Genomic DNA, 18,530 nt, shown 5'->3' with positions numbered 1-18,530 from the left:
CAGGGAAGTTTTTGCTCTGCTAGTGAAGCAAAGTCTGTGCAAACTAGACCTCACCTGTCCCAGCTCTCCTCACCTCTCTGGCTTGGCCCTATGGCAACAATTCCAGGATGGCTGAGCAATATTTTTTTTCTTTTGGCAACAATCATTGAAGCTGCTGGGAGGCATCTGTGAATGGTAACTTAGGTTTGTTCTATCAAGGAATCTACATTGCAGATTTTTGTGGGCATTCGCACAGTACAATAATGTGAGGATCTGAGACAATTATAAAATCAAATTTAAAAAGAAGTAAAAACATAAATAATAAAAACACAAAACAAATTAATTCTCAAGGGGTGAATTCTCAAGGGGATGGGGGGACTGAGAAAAATCAATTTTTTAAAAACATAACTACAGTTGTTGTTTTACTTACAAAGCTATGTGCAATGCTTATTTACCTTAATTATTATCAAATGTAAAGCATGATTGACTACAACTTATCTATCATTTTCTACACCCCAAAAACTCCCAGATATTTCAAGTGAAATCTCAGTTTGATGTGATTTCTGAGAAACCACACCACGTATATATGTCTCTGAGGATATTTTTGCTACTCCCTTCTAGTATTGCCTTTATCTTGCTGTGTGCTGTTTTTATATATTGAGAATGAACTTAGCAATTCTTCCCTAAACTTCATATTGATTTCTTGTCTCTTTTTCTCTAACCCTTTTAATATACATTATTATTATCATTGCATCACGATCACGAAATCCCGTTAATCGTCGATTTCTTGAGCGGGCTCAGTAACCTCTCCATTTGTCCTTTCCCTGAGATCTTAGAAGTCGCTCTCGACTTGGCCCTCCCAACTATGTCACACTGGAGGCTCTTTCAGAGTCAGAGGCTCTTTCAGGGTCAGAGGAGAGGAATGAGATCCAGCTTGTTACTGGCTTTAGCATATGAATACACCATGGGGAGCTTGCAAGGCCCTCCCAGGTGGGCAGGAAACTCTCAGAAGCTTGCCAGTTTCTCCCAGAGGGAGAAGTAGGCTACAAGATATTGCGCAGCTGCAAAACTTCTGGGAGCTTGCTTTTAAGTCTCTGGATGTTGGCTGTTGATGGGATTACACACACCTGGGTTCCTCTGCCAGTACCTTCATGCGTGAGACCTGTCCGAACTAAACTAAACTAAACTCCTGGATATACTTGGATTTACCTAACTCAAGGTCAACCTAAAAAAGTCAACCTGCAGCAAACTATCATTGCATCACAGAAGTTAAATGCAGTGGATGGGGAGATATCTAGGAACCGCTTAGGGAAAAATTAGGGCTGGCTTTGACTCTACAATGAATGTGTTTTTCCTGATCCACTGTACGTGATCAACATTACCCATGAATGATGAATTATGGGAAAGATCTCTTTTCTTTACAAAGTTTCGCCAACTTTTATATACTGTGTTTATATTTTACTTTTTTTGGCTGAAAGAGAGAACAAGTCAAAATGCTTTAATAACATTTCTGGTAAGACCTGAAGCCACCTCACAGAATACAGACAGGGACTAAGAGAATGAGTCGAGTCTTCACGTTTTGAACTTCTCTCTTGGCTATTGTGTAAGATGGTTGATTCATACCTCAAAAATGGGGAAGCTTGAACACTGAATAAAACAAAACTGAAAATCCTAATAGAAGTGAGAGATGAGAGAGTGGGAGATTTTCTCTGCAGGTGAAGTACAAAAGGATCATAAAAATTCAGTCAGGGTGCTAACTTCTCCCACCTCCACCTCTAATCCATAACTGCAGCTTTGGGACAATTGTTTGAAATTATACACCATCCAGAAAACTGGGAAGTCTATCTCTAGAATATCACCCAGGTGAAAAAGAAAATAGGTGTCTTTCTTTATTGTATGTAAGGAGGCACAACTTTTGGTAAATAGGGCAGATTTCCAGGTTTCTGAATACTATACTTAAAAACAGATGTTTTTGGTTCAAACTGTTTATTTGAAGAATGCAATTATTTCTAAGAATTTGGAACTGCTTAAAAGGTGCTTTGTTGTTTAGTTCAGACCCAGATGTCTCTTTATCATTTTATTATATTTTTTTAAAAAATGTAAATGTTTTGGGTGTTGGTCCATACCAGAAGTGTTCAGGGGTTACTAATGGCTCTGCACTCAGGAATTACTCCTGGTCTACTCGGAGAAACCATATGGGGTGCCAGGAATCAACCTTAGTGAGCTGAGTTCAAGACAAATGCTATCTGCTATATTATCACTTAGTCCTATCACAGGTTTTAATATTAACTGTTTTTTTAACCAGATTTTTAAAGCAAATAAGTTAAAAGGTGACATATTCTCATTATATCTGTCATAATATGTTCCAGAAATAGTGACTTGGAGTTTATCTATATGTAAACATATGTAAACTATTATAGAATCTACCTCTAAACAATGTTTCACTCATGAGGGCATCTAAATTATATATACTTGATAAAGATCCTGGACATTAATGTTCAAATTTAGTAACCTGACCCTATACCACCTCCAAATAAAAGAAAAATCTAGACTCTTTCTTTCTTCTTTGGTCATATACTTTATTTTGTATTTTTTGGGGTTTTTTTTTTTGGGGGGGTGTCAGGGGTGACAGCCAGTAGTGCTCAGGGCTTACTCCTGTCTCTGTACTCAGCGGTCAATCCCGGCTGGTTCAGGGGACCACATGGGATACAGGAGATAGAATCCCATCAGCTTCCCCACTGTCCTATCGCTCCCCCCACCCTTTTTTTTTATTCTTGAAACAAGAAAAAACAAACAAAAAAGTAACCATCTTAGTAGCAAACACTGAAAATAGTTTATCATAGTGATAAAGAAATGGCTCAAGTGATAGAGCATAGGCCATACATCTGGGATTAATTCCTGCCACCATACCCAACCAAGTCCCAATACCACCAGGAATTGTCCAGAGCACTTCAGGATGTGACCCTTACAATAACCATCATAAAAACCAAAAAATGATCATACTTAGATGTAATTGGAAATAAAGAAAGAACATGGTGTTAGATAAGATAAATGAGAATGCCAAGGAAGGAGTGATCATGGTGGGGGTGATGACAAAGCTGATTAATGATATTGTTAAGGAAATTGAGCAAAGGCCTTGGACAGTTCAGTGTTTTGGAACTGTGTTAACTATATACATCAAAATTATAAGAGCCAACACTATTGCAAAAATGTGACCCAAGCTATAATATCACTGTATCACTATCATCCCGTTGTTTATCAATTTGCTCAAGCGGGCACCAGTAACGTCTCCATTCATCCTAGCCCTGAGATTTAAGCAATCTCTCTTTACTTGTCTTTCCCAACATTGCCGCATTGGAGGCTCTTTCAGGGTCAGGGGAATGAGAGCCATCATTGTTACTGTTTCTGGCATATCGAATATGCCACGGGGAGCTTGCCAGGCTCTGTCGTGCAACCTATAATAAGTAAATAAAATTAAGTTTGTTGGGAGAGGAGAGGCAGAGAACCTTGGGTCACTGGTGGGTTTGGAGTTGGAACATTGAATATTTCAAACTGTTTTTCAAAGCTTTTTAAATGGGGGCTGGAGCAACTGCACAGTGGGTAGGGCATTTACTTTGCAAGTGGCTTACCTGGGTTCAATTTCCAGGATCCCATATGGTCCCCCAAGTACCGCCAGGAGTAATTCCTGAGTGCATGAGTCAGGAGTAACCCCTGTGTATCGTCGGGTGTGACCCCCCCCAAAAAAAAAAGCTTTGTAAATGGTATTGAACAAATAAAAACAATAAAAAACAATATCTCCACATAATGCACACAAAGGAAAATATGATAAGATACATTTCTAATTGGGATGGAGCGATAGCACAGCGGTTGGGCGTTCACCTTTCACACGGCCGGCCCAAGTTCGATTCCTCCGCCACTCTCAGAGAGCCTGGCAAGCTACCGAGAGTATCAAGCCCACACGTGGTAGAACATGGCAAGCTACCCGTGCGTATTGGATATGCCAAAAACAGTAACAATAAGTCTGTCAATGTCTCATTGACGTTACTGGTGCCTGCTCGAACAAATCGATGAGCAATGGGATGACAGTGATCTACCTTTCTAATGGGTAGTTTGTAATATAGAATGTTAGTGGAGAGAGTACCAGATTTTGTCAGATGATTAAGTTTGAAGATTAATGCCTAGAACTTTTGTTAAGTATGTCTAGTTTATATATCCTTATGTGTTAAGCATTGCTTAAAAGCAGAGACAAAAATATTCTTTATATTTTTATATGTAAATAAATAGGAAGTGATATCCAAAGGTGAAATCTTCCATAGCGGGAGAGGAGTCTCGCAGCCAAGACACTGAAACTGAGACACTCCATGGCCTTGATTTGGATTTTGCCATTTTCACATGCACTTATTCTATGTGGCTGAGGGTGCTTGTATGTGTGTGTATTTATATATGAGTGTCTGTGTGTGTATATGATGCTCTCTTCATTGTCACCCTCGAGAACATCATGTGATGGCTGGAATGGGAAGAAATGGGAGTGAAGATAGACGGTTGGCAGCTACACCACCTCCGCTTCCATGATGACATCATTCTTATAACACCAAACGTTAGCCAAGCGGCACAAATGCTGGTCGACTTCGACCGCCAATATGGAAAGGTTGGAATGCAGCTGAATTTCAGCAAAATGATGTTCATGAAAAATGAACTAGTCTCTGACATTCCATTTACTCTCAATGGAACAAATATCTCTGAATGCAGCAGCTATGTGTATCTGGGATGAGAACTAAACACGAGGAACGACTTGGCACCAGAACTGCGTGGAACGCCTTCAACAGTGTCAAAGAAGTGGCTAAAAGGACAGAACTAAGGACCTCCTCACATCTTTTCGACTACACCATTCTTCCTGCACTAACACACGCCTCAAAAAAAAAGAAAACAAGACATATGCCTGAGAGACCTGGGCCCTATGCAAACAGGATGAGAACGCTATTTGGGTATCCCAAGCAGGAATTAAAAGAGCTATGCTAGGAGTATCACATTTCACTCAAGTGAGAAAAGGAATTCGGAGTTCTGAACTCCGTCCATGGTCAAGAATCAGGGATGCTATCTCGTTTGCCAAAGCGTAAAAAGTTAGATGAGCCAGACGCGTAATGCGACTCAGAGAAGACCGCTGGTCTAGAGCTATTACCAACTAGATTCCACGGAATGTCAAAAGGCCGAGTGACTGCCCACCAATGAGTTGGTCAGACTTCATCAAAACCCTGAACAGTTTGAGGCTCCTCGTTCCTGGAGCAGATATCATTGGTCTACACTAGCACATGACAGGGACAAATGGAGACATTACTGGTGCCCACTTGAGCAAATCGAAGATCAACGGGATGACAAGTAATAAAAGTGATGTGTGTGTGTATACATACATATCCATGTGAGTACTGCCATAATAAATATATATCACTACCATGAAGGCCCCTCTCCACATGTTCGGACAAGCCTCACGCATGAAGGAACCAGCAGAGGAACCCAGGTGTGCAGGACCTGGGACTGAGATCTCCAAGTCTGCTCAGATCGGGACTGGGCCTCTTCTGCCCAGATCCCCCATTTTCCAGTAGATAGATGGTCACACCCAGAAACTGCCCCCATCACTGTGTAATCCCATCAATGTCCAACATCCAGAGACTATAAAATCAAGTTCCGGGAAAGAGACATCTTATAGCCTAGTTCTCCCTCTTGGAGAAACTGGCAAACTACCAAGAGTTTCCTGCCTGCATGAGAAAGCCTGGCAAGGCCCCCCATGGCATATTCATATGCCAAAGCCAGTAACAATGCTAGGTCTCATTCCCCTGACCCTGAAAGAGCCTCCAATGCCACAGCATTGGGAATGATGAGTAAAAAGAGGCTTCTAAAATCTCAGGCTAGGATGAATGGAGACATTACTGAGACTGCTTGAGAAAATTGATGATCAACAGGATGAGGAGGATGATAATGATGATGATCCATTTCCTCTACAAAACAATTCCCCAACATCATCCTTACCATCAGTAGCGTAAACAGAAGGTCATTTGACCAGATACTTTTTGAATTTATTCTGAGTATATCAAGATAATACTTACCCAAAGTTTCTCAACCAAGTTGTCCCAAAGCTTTGTACCTTGAAAAAATAAAATATAGAAGCAGCCTAAAGATGTAGCTTAATGTATGTGATAATTCTTACATGTGAGATTTTGGGTTCATTCTCTGTGTAAACACAAAAAGGGGCAGCACAGTGGCAGAGGTAGTCTATGTGTCTCCAGCCGCCCGCATTCAGTAGTCTTGAGCCGCTTTCCCCACCCCAAGGAGATTGGTGGAGATGATGAGGCAGGAGAAGGAAGAAATGAGGGCCAGGGTGGTTGGTCTCATTGCAGTTTATTCCATTCCCATCTCCATTCTCCTCTGATTCTCCTCCAGCTTCTTCCTCCCTCATGCTACTTTATTCTCCTTCTCGCTCTGGATCTGGATCTGGATCTGGCTTCTCTAGATCTCACACTGAAATCTCCAGCCCACTCTTACAGCCTAGTTAAATTCCCAAGCATGAGGGGTTGGGGTTTACATATACATGTGGTCACAATTCTTTCCCTCGGGGGATGCTGCTTCTAGGACAGATTCTCATACAGCAAGATGACCCACCTAAGGGTGAAATACCATGGGTGTGTTTCTCCTCTCTTTGTCCAACTAACATATAAGCATTCATAATATTAATCGTTTTGTATGGACACAGTAAGAGATACATTAAGCTTATAGAATTGCTCTCCTGGTGTCACCTCGATCTCAGACTACAGTGCTCAGGTCATATTAGTCTTTCCTGTCCCTAGCAGGGTCCTAGTCTTGTTGTTGCTTTTGCATCATGGCAGCATTTGTCCATGATCAAGCTCTTAACTTATAGTTAAGAATTGTGGCACTTTCGCCTGGCCCATATCAATGCCAGGGTTGTTCACAGCTTGCCCTGGGTCCTTTCAGTCCCTCTTTAGGACCCTGCTTTTGGGGTGCTAGGAACTAAGGGCAGCTGAGGCTTAAGTCAAGAAAGCAGATGCCCGGGAGTGAATAATATTTGAAGCCAATTAAATCCCAAGTTATAAAGCATAATATTAAATGTCTTCCTTTGTCCATACAAAAAGGACATTGCTTTAAACTATTCAAAAGACATGAAGAAAGGAGAAAGACAATATCTCACTCATACTTATAAAATTGTAGATTTCTGAGGAATCTGACCTTATGAGTTAACAGAATCTGATTGGGGGAAAAGGTGATAGACCAGTTGGGGAAGAAAGAACGGAGAAGAGTTTACAGATAAACGCAGTGGAATGGAAGTGCCTCGGGAGCACTGTGATAAACCTAAGTTTCCTATGGCAAGGGGAAAGGACATACCAATGTTGTCTTAAAATGTTTAGAGATTATTACCAGATAAACCTAAACTCTTTGTGGTAAGGGAGAAAGGACAAACCAATGATATCTTACAACTCTCTACATCAAAAATTTGCATATATGGAAAAGAGGGAGTGCTTTCAATGTGGGTGATGCTCTTGAGTGTCTCTCTAGGTATCTGCCCATATCAAGCACAAATCACAGTAGAAAACACAAGTCCATCCCTTACTAAATCACCCTTCCATACAATTTACACGCATTTACTCTATTTTTTTTACAATCTCTGATTTTATTTGCTGTTATTTACTCTCTCCTTCTAAATTATTCTTATCTGAATTTCCTATTTCTCAAAACCCTTTTCTCACATTTTTCTGTTTTTTTAGATCATCAAAAGTCTCCAGTCTTATTTTGCCACTAATTTTGTTAGTGATACACTACCCTTAGGTCTTAATCGCAGTTACAGACTTAACATAAAACTTTCCATTTTCTCTTTGTCAAACACATCTTCCCATAGTAGGTGACTCCTTATAATCAACAGTATTACATGTAGTTCACTAACAACTATTCTCTGCTTCAAATTTGTTGCAATTAACATGCTGGACATTATATAATTATTTCAAAATAGCAAAATAATTAATTAATTATTATTACTTACAGTTTTCTTATCTCCTTTCACATACCAAAGCAAATTCTATATTTGCTTGCTCATCAACTTCTAAGCTTGTATTCTGCTGATTGTAGAGTTTAGTGAAGTGGAGAATTGAGGAAGTAGGTGACGCAAACTTGATTTATATTGCACGGGGAAGACTTACTCTTGGAAAATGAAATGAAATTTATTACCACTGGGAACAAGGGAAGCATATTTCAAGGCAGTCTGTTGGGTTAAAGACAGAGTTTTGGGGACTAGAAGGAAGATATTTTGGCTTCTGCCATACATGCGAGCTGTTAAGAATGAAACAAGATGGCTTCATCTTTAGAGTTCTGTTTACGATCTTGTTTAATATTTCTTTTCTACTGATATTATGTGAACAGAAAAAGAATGTTTATGTTATTTAGTGCTATATTAGCAGCTTCTTTTAAAATCTGAATTGCTGGAGACACTTGATCAACATTACTGATATTTAACTATCAGTATGTATGTATATAATTCATTTATTAAGTTTTACTCATGAACATCAAAGACCCCTATGGAGCACATATAAATTAAATGAACAATTTTAATGCTCTGGACTGAGATTATACAAATTTAATATAATTATATTTTGATTAATTTTTATATTGCATAGCATTACTTGCAAAATTCAAGAATTAAATAAATTTATGCTGGTGTTCTAAAAAAAATCAGAAAGGATAATAGATAAATCTCAAGAAACCAAAAGAATTTGAATAAAATTGAACTAAAACATTATTTGGTAAAGGCAAGGCATTTTTTAAATATTTTGATTTTTTTTTGAGTGCAAACTTTCCATAGTTGTAGGTGGAGCTAAAGTTATAATGTAAATATTGTTTTAAATCATGGATCACAGAAATGAATAACAAAATTGTATGATCAGACCTATGTTTAAATTCATTTTGTTCAAATTAAATAAGCTCTTTAGCTCTCATTTTCCTTTTATGGAAAATGTACAACAAAGATTATGTCATTTTTCTATGAAGAAACAATTTTTTTCAGGTATATGCTCTGCTACACTGTTTATCTCTGTCATTATCATGTGAAAGTAGTCAAAAAAAATTGGTCAATGATTGGGTGTGACTATGTAGCAATACAATTTTAATTACAGATATTAAAAAATAGTTCAAAGCTCAGGGCTTACTCCTTTATCTGAGGATAGAACTGGAGATGGCTGTGTGCAAGGCAAACACCTTAGTTGCTGTCCTATCTCTCTGGCATAAGCTTATTAATTTTCAAATAAAATCAACTTGTTTTTGCATATGACAAGTTTGCTATAGTATGGAAAGTGATCATACAATGGAAAATTAAGGATTTCTAGTAAATATGGAGACAAAACAATATGCACACAGAAAAAGTCCAGTCTTGGCTATAGTTTTTAAAAAAAATCTATATTTGTTCTCCCATATTGAAGAACTAGAAAACTGAGAACAATATATCAAACAAATGCTTTCAGTTACTGGAAGCCAAGTAGCAAAATACTTTGATATTTTTCAGATTGAAAACTATAAATATCAGAGTAGCTTTCTGCTTGAAGTTACTTTCAAGATTATCGTGCTAGGAAGGAGAGCCATAGAAAAGAGTGACTAACACCCTAAGCTGAATGTACAAAAGTTCTAAAGTCAGAAAGGTGGAATTGACTTGGACTGAGGGGCAAAATATTAGAGAGAAGGGGTGCAAACAGAGAAAATACTCAAAATTCTGGTCTAGATACCACCTTTGAAATATCAGCTTCAAAAGAAAATGGAAACCAAATAAATCCACTATTTTCATTGGCTCACAAATATCTGTTTCCACTAATTGAACAATTAGTACAGAATTGTTTACATCAATTTTCTCCAGTCCACCCTCAATCCCGTTCTTGAAGTTTAGGTCAGTTCACAGTCATTTGGTAGAATTATTGAGACAAAAAAGTCTGTAAAGAATCTGTAAGAAATTTGGAATTTAATGCTTATTGTTGAACAACCACATAAAAATGCTGAATGAGTTTTCCTTTCAAGTGTTCAAAAAACTTTTTTCAATATTGAAAATTTGTTAGGTCTCCAATTTTTTCTTAATGCAAAGTAATTAAATTAGACTATATGTTTCCTGACCACAACAGAATAAGCTATTATCACTAAGAAAAAGATATATTAGGAATTCCCTACTGTTCAGGACTAGCATATTTCAAATTAGTAATTGGGGCAAAAACAAACTATGAGAATTATCAAAATTGTAAGTTGAGTAACCAAGTTATAATACGAACAAAAAATATTTAGGGACATATTGATAGTTTTTAATTCTCTGGCAAAGGAAAAATATTCTGCAGTAAGTGATCTAATCTTCCAATTTTAAATGACACAATTAAAAAACTATAATTATAGAGAAAATAAAGGGGCTGAAGCAACAGTAGAACAAGCGGGGCAGTTGTGTGGCGAGCAGCTAACCTGGGACCATGTATATTATCCTGAGCATCACTTGGAGAGATCCCTGAGCACAGATTCATAAATATTCCCTGAGCACCACTAGGCATGGTCCAAAAACAAACAAACAAACAAACAAACAAACAAACACAATAAGAGAGAGAAAAAGTTAAAATGTTTCTTTTAAAATAATCCTCATCGTTTATAAAATGTTAACAAAACTGTATGAGAGAAAATACAAATTATAAACATTAAAAAAAATAAGGCTCTCACTACAAAACCTAAAATCATTGAGAATAGAGAAAGAGAATACTAAAAATCACTTGTGTCACTTGTCATCCCTTTGTTCATCGATTTGCTAGAGTGGACGCCAGCAACTTCTCCATTTGTCCCTGTCGTGTGCCAGTGTAGCCCAATGGCATTGCTTACTCCAGGAACACGAAGAGGCTCAAATCATTCCTTCAGGGTTTTGACAAAGAAGTCTGACCATCTCATAGGTGGGCAGCCATGCGGTCTTTTGACATCTTGTGGAATCCAGTCGTAAAAGCTCTAGTCCAGCAATCATCTCTAAACCGCATTACGTGTACAGCCCATCTGATTTTCGATGCCTGGCCAACGAGACAGCGTCCCTGATTCTTGATCGTTGATGGAGGTTGGAACTTCCAATTCCTTCTCTCATTTGAGTGAAATGTGATATTCCAAGTAACAAATATGGGCCTTAATACTAAAAATAATGCCAATAAATGTAAACAGGATGTAAAGAACATTCTTTAAAAATTAAAATTTTATTGAGAAAAAATTGACATAAAACAAAATACAAATGAAGCAGGGTTTTACTAGTCAGGAAATTTAACTTGTCATCAAAAACTTTTCAGGAGCAGAAGAGATAGGTTAGTGGGTCTGGTACTTTTTTTGCAAACAACTGTTTAGGCTTGATACTGGTTGTGAATTCTGGACTCTGTGTCCACCAGGAGTGATCCCCGTGCACAGAGACAGAAGTCAGCCCTGAATAGAGGCAGGTGTAGCCCCCAAGCAATCAAAAAATAAAATTTAAAAAAAATCTTAAAAAAAGGTGTTCTTATATTAAAAAAAATTACTTAAACCGATATTTTATTGGAAAATTCTATAAACCTTTCATAAACTATAAAAGTACCATTTTGTTTTCATAATTAGAAGAACAAGAAATAGATTTTGTTTATTTTCTTAGGTAAACACAATCACAACATCATAAATTTTGTATCATAGTCTCATAATAATATAACTAGAATTAGGAAAGCAAATAGCTGTATCCATGTTAGATTCTGACCGGTTTAGTAATGGCCTTGTGGAGGAAACTGATGTCAGGGAATAAACTAACTCCAGTGGGACACAGTGTCTGGACTTGCTGAGAGGAATCAGATCAGTCCTGAGGGAACTGTTAACTTGGCTATTGCTGGAATGACTATTTCGACAATATTAAGGAAAGATATTATAATGCACATTCATGTAATTGCCTCAAATAATCCTCATAGTCTAACAGAACTGAGACAAACCTATTCAGACTGGGGCTCCTTCCTGTCCATTACTGTGCACTGTCAAGGAACAAGTATCCAGAAGTATTATTTTGTTTTGCTCTGTTTAGGTGTTACCCTAAAATTCATGAGGTGGATACATAATTTATTATGCTGCAATGTTACTCTCCTTCTGTCTATAAATCATAACATAAATTTTGTTACCTCCTAATTTATAGTTTAAAGTAAGCTTTTATGTAAGTCCTACAATGATATTATAGGGTGTTTTTCTTAAACGTAAAAGGGGTCTATAATTTATTAAGGTAATATATGTTTACTGGCGTGTAAATACATGTTTTTGAGGTTCAGTACCACTGTACGATCCCCACCACTATTTTCCAATATGCATCAACCATTGTTCATAGAACCTTTTTCTTCCTTCACTCCGCCCCTCTCTGTAGTAACTCAGTTCTTCCCTTGGTTTGAGAGTTTAAATACTCACTTTTATAGATCATTGTCTATGTTCTTCCTTTTTCTTATATCACATATGAGTGGTGAAATCATTCATTATTTTCCTTCTCCGTCTTACTTCATTTAACATGACAAATTCTAGTTTCAACCATGCTGTAACGAGTACCAGGACTTCACCATTTTCTGCTGTTTCTTTTTATTTTGGGGCTCTCACCTGGAGATGCTTGGGGATTCTTTGCTAATGAGCACTGCAGACAACAGATACCAGAATCAGAGTTAGTTGCATGTAAGGAAAGTGCCTTAACCACTATACTCTCCCTCTGGCCCCAGCAGTTCATCTTTTCTTATAGCTCAGTATTCTGTTATACATGGATCTGATAAATTATTCATTCATTTGGGTTGTTTCATTTATTTATTCATTCAACTTGGGTTGTTTCTAGGTCTTGTCTACTGAAAATAGTATTGCGATGGCCAGATAAGCATTTTTATTTTTTTGACATTGAGTGTTTTTGTGTTATTTAGATATATACCTAGAAGTGAAATTCCTAGATATTTTGATAGTTCCCTTTTACTATCTTGCTGTAGTATACAGTGTGTTCACTCTGTGGGTTTCTATCTGTGAACTGAAAAACAATATAGATAAGAGTTTTAATACCTTTCCCCAAGTGTAAAGCAAATTGGGACTTTAAGCTTTCACAAAAGGCATGGGATCTGCCCTTGAATATATGGAAGGAGTAAAAATGTTCCTCCTTTTATTGTGATGATTATTAGTACTTTTGGTCACAGCCTTGTAATTGCCAAGGGATAGTTCTAATGCAGCTCTAGCCACAATGCCCTGGACGCCCTCCTCCGGCATCTGCCTTTAATCACAGACAATATGGTTTGTGTTTAGAATCGAATGACTGTCATCATCTAGCACTAATGTTCTCTGTCACAGGGACTTAACAACCCATTTGGGGAACACTCTCAGAGACTTTCAAATTCAATAACCTCTCCAAACTCCTGGCTTTTCATTAACCATGCCATGTGGGTTTCCAAGGCGTGATGCCCAATGGTATTATTTTTCCAAAGAGGTCATGGGAGAGAAGGTTTTTTTTTTTTCTTTTCAAGTGTTTATTTCAGCACATCTAAATGAGCAAACCCACCATGTCTGTATGTAGAAGTCTGCGTTCACAGATAGCCTACATTCGGAAGTCAATCTGATTTTACAATAGAAGTGCACATGCTTTTGGATTGCATAATATGCAATTACCCAGCACATGATTGAACTGAATTACAAACTGTTGTTGATTTTCTGCATGGAGCTTACTTGGCTCTTTGATATATATTTTCTCATTAGCTTTCCCCTGATTTATTTATGATATTGTTATGCATATAAAGGGCAGATTGCTGAAGTTCACATTGCAATGACCGAATTAGCAGTTGAAAAATTCACGGTTATGATGTGCAAATGATTCCCTGAGTGTTCTGAAGGTGTACTGTAGTCTCCCTTATAATTGTGAAGCTGTAAATTCTGTCTTTGCAATGCTTCTCCCATCTATCCTCTCTTTACCTTCCCCATGACCACCATTTCAGAACCTCATCATCTCTTGCCTATAAAATTGCAACATTTTTTCTAATCTTGTCCGCACATACGGTCTTAATCCCCTTGAAGTTCATGTTTTCTAAAACTGTAAGATTGATTATCCTCAAGTAACATACTTGTTTTGTCGATCTAAGATACAGCAGAAAAAAAAATAAAAAGAAAAAGTGATATAAAGGGAAAGGATGCAGTAAGAGGAAGGAAATAAGGATAAAGGCTAAAGGAGAAAATTAGTTTCTCTAAGGAAAATAAAATAGGGATGCTAAGAGGAAGGGTGGAAAGACAGGGAGGAACAAAGAAGGCCGAGAGAAAGATAATCATGTTGGTGACAATGGGAAACTGACCAAGTTTTACATAGTTGATTTCTGTCTGGTATCACCTTCCTTTAATAGAAGTTGTTTTTGTGAAATTGGAATAGTGATGTTTGTTGCAGTTATACACTTCAGTGAAACTCCTATTTAATCTGCGTCCTTCACCGTCTATGTATCTCTGCTTATCTAAACAGAAGGTTATTGTTACTGCCGTCAAACCCAAGACATTATAATTGGACCAATTTCAAATATTTATGCAGAAAAAAAGAAAGACATCCTTCTCTTGGCCCCTCTCAGCATGGGCTGTTATTGATTGGAAGGTGATGAATTAGTGAGATGTGTCTGAGAATTACTGGAGGTGCAGAGGACAAGTATTGTCAGTATGGCTCCACATGTTTTATATCTAAGGTAGATAGTAATAAAATGGTGGTTCAGCAGCATTACTTTCCCTGGCCTAAGAAGTTGTCTGAGTTACTATATTGAATAAAAATTAAAGTGGCCATCACACATTGGGGTTGAAAGTGAGGGTTCAACTTTTATACGATGCTAAAGACCAGTGTATGAAATAGCAGAAACTTATCTGCATTCTTAAAAATTGTAAATTGTAAGGTTTCATGCCTCATGAAATAAAATGGGAAAAATAGAAATATTCACCACTACTTTTTAAAATTGAAGGAAATAAATTGAAAATGTTATGTGAGTTTAATAATACTCAGAGTTTTGAGACATACAGAACAATGAAAAGTCTGAAAGGAAATCAGCAAGCTGTTAGATGATTTTTTAAGAAAACTGATGAGTGAACAAGTTCATTCATGTGCTTTATATATCATTCCAAAAATCAGACTTCAAATAATATAAAGTCAGACCAAAAAGAATGTAAAAGGCAAAAAAGTATGTTTCTTTAATTAAAATAAATCTTGCTACATTTATCTCTATTTTAATGGCACAGATTGCTGAACACTTAAAATATATCTATTTTCATCTGTCTATATATGTTTTGTGACAAGAATGTAGCAATTATTTTGTGTTCATATAAATAAGTTGCTTAATTATATTATTGAGATATATTGTATCCTTGCCATTTTCAGGGATGTCAAATATTTCTTAATTTATTTAATACGATTAGATTAAAAACTTTGTGAAATACAATTCTCTATTCAAGAATCTTTGAAAGTTAAAGTATCTCATTCTTATACAGAATTTTTACGGAACAAATTATTAATAAAGGTATTAGAGCTGGACAGCAGTCAGTCATAAATTATAAATGATATTAATTTTAATTTAAAAGAGAAAAGGAGGTCAAACTAACAAGGAACTCTTGTTAGGTATTAGGTGAATGAATAATCTGAAAAATAGGTAAATGTGTGTTTTTGTACACTGGATTGTTGCAAGCTGTAGAAATCCATGGAGAAACTTGCAATTCATATAACTCAGTTCATATGTATGTCCAATGGGGTTCAAATATGGTGTGAATCACGAGAACACCTAAAATGGTGATTAAAGTCTGCCTTGAAAGCCTCCATCCCTCTCGGAGAGCCTGGCAAGCTACTGAGAGTATCCCTCCCGCATGGCAGAACCTGGCAAGCTACCTGTGGCATATTCGATACGCAAAAAGCAGTAACACAATGAGCCCCAAATATGGCAGTGTTAAGAAGAACGGACAAGGAGAGGCTGATAATATTTCAGGGCCGAAGTAGGCTGTCAAAACAAAGAAGAATGAAATGACTCTTTGCACTTTTAACGCACATATGGTGGCACTAAAAGCATCCATCGAAGACCTGATTGTGCAAGCACAGAAGATCAAGCTCAACATCATTGGATTGACCGAAATGAGAAGGAATCAAACACACCACGCTGTTTTCAACACTGGAGAAGAACTGTTCTTTGGAACATTCAACAGTAGAGGCATTGGTAGTGCCGGTGTCCTTGTCAACAGGCACTTGACCATGAGCATTGATTCGTTCAAATGCCTAACAACCCGAATCAGACACTTACAATTGAGTAAGTGTAGCTCGTTGCTGGCAGTTTCTATCTTCATTGTCTATGCACCAACATCCAACTATGATGAAAAGAAATTGAGAAGTTCTACATGGACCTGGAGAAGTTCTATAAAGTAGATCACACCTTCAACAAGGTCATTGTTGGTGATTTTAACGCAAAGATAGGACCTAGAAGGTCACCTGAAGAACACATCAGGACACACAGCCTAGAATGGAATGAACAGGGTGAGAGACTGTCTGAGTTTATCATGTTGACCAAGACCATCCATGGTAACTGGCAGTTCCAGAAGGCTGAATATAAACGCTGGACATGGGAGTCCAGTGGACAGTTCCACAACAAAATTGACCATATCATATTAAATTGGCTATTTTGTCTGACTGAAGTCGCTATTGTCCAAAAATTCCAAACGAGATCAGACCACCATCTCCTTAGTGCAAAATTTTACTTCACAGAGTAGGGACAAAGGGCTGCAAAGTTTAAGAAGAGAACTCCCAGAACAACCACCAACTGGGAGCTCTTTGGCACTACTGCAGCAATACGGGAAGATGCTGTTGTTGACAACATCAATGAGGAATACAATCAACTGGTTCAGCACCTCCATGATTGTGTGAGGAATGCAGAGAGAGAGAGAGAAAGGCACAAAAAGTTGCCTGTCTTCGGAAACTCTCGAGCTTATTTGCCAACATGGGCTGGCACGAGCCTCAGGCAATCACAAGCTAATGTCCGAGCTTGCAAAGCTGTGCAGAGAAGCGATACAAAAAGACCTCAAAGAGAGAAGAGCAGCAGTGTTTGCCAATGTGGCAGAATCCAGGAAAAGTATTCGAAACATCCACCTGTCCTTTGCCAACTCTAAGACCAAGATGACTGCCCTCCGATATCCTGATGGATCTATCACATCTTCCAGAAGGGCAATGGAAAAGGTTATCCATGATTTCTTCTCGGATCTCTTGGGTAGCCATGCCTACCTGCCCACATACCAAATTCCGCAGGATGGATATGTCGTTCTCAGCATTCTCCCTTCCAAAATCCGACATGCCATTTCATCGGTAAAGAAGTGTATAGCACCCAGTCCAGACAAGGTCAGATGAGAATCACTGAAGATTCTGCCACCAGTACTTGTTAATACACTGGCTTGGCTCTTCACACACTACCTGTCTGAATACAAGGTTCTGTCCCATTGGAAAACCAGCAGGACTGTCCTGTTGTACAACAAGGACACATCCACAACATTGGCAACTATCGCACAAACTGCCTGTTGTCTGTCATCTACAAGTTATTCACTCAAGTCATCCTGAATAGGATTGGCAGAACAGTAGATGAGGGACAACCATGCAAGCAAGCCAGGTTCCGAAAAAGATTCAGCATGATGGACTATATCCACATGGTGACCAATCTCATTGAGGTTTCGCGAGAGTTCAAGATGCTGCTCTGTTGAATGTTCATCAATTTAAAGAAGGCCTTTGGTTCTATTGAGACTGAAGCAGTCACAGAAGCCCTAGCCAAACGGCATTCAAACTCAGTACATCGAGATCCTCCATGAGCTGTATTATGGATTCACTACCAGGATCTCACCATTCTACAAAGAAGTGGTCATCGACATAAAAAGAGGGGTTCGGCAGGGCGACACCATTTCACCAAAACTCTTCAGTGCCACCCTCGAGAACATCATGTGACAATTGGAATGGGAAGGAATGGGAGTGCAGATAGATAGTTGGGAACTACACCACCTCCGCTTTGCTGATGACATCGTTCTCATAACATCAAATATCAGCCAAGTGTCGCAAATGCTGGCTGACTTTGACCGTGAGTGTGGAAAAGTCGGTCTGCAGCTGAATCGCAGGAAGACAGTATTCATGAACAACAGACTAGTTCCTGATGTTGCATTTTCCCTCAACGGAAAGAACATCTCCACATGCAGCAGTTATGTACACCTTGGTCAAGAGCTCAACATGACAAACCACCCTGCACCTGAACTGCACAGGAGGAAGAGAGCATCGTGGAACACCTTCAAGAGAGTCGAAAAAGTGGTTGAGAGGACGAAGTACCTCTGTCTCCAGGCACATCTTTTTGAGTCCAGAGTTCTTCATGCACTAACACACCTCAGAGACCTCAGCCCTAAGAAAACAGGATGAGAATTCTATTCGGGTCTCCCAAAGACGAATCGAAAGAGCTATGCTTGGAGTATCACGTTTCACTCAAGTGAGGGAAAGAATACAGTGTCCCAAACTCCATCAA

This window comes from Sorex araneus, chromosome 2 (assembly GCF_027595985.1).
Source record: "Sorex araneus isolate mSorAra2 chromosome 2, mSorAra2.pri, whole genome shotgun sequence".
Taxonomy (NCBI): domain Eukaryota; kingdom Metazoa; phylum Chordata; class Mammalia; order Eulipotyphla; family Soricidae; genus Sorex; species Sorex araneus.
The sequence above is the reverse complement of the archived record's forward strand: the minus strand, read 5'-3'. Positions refer to the sequence as shown.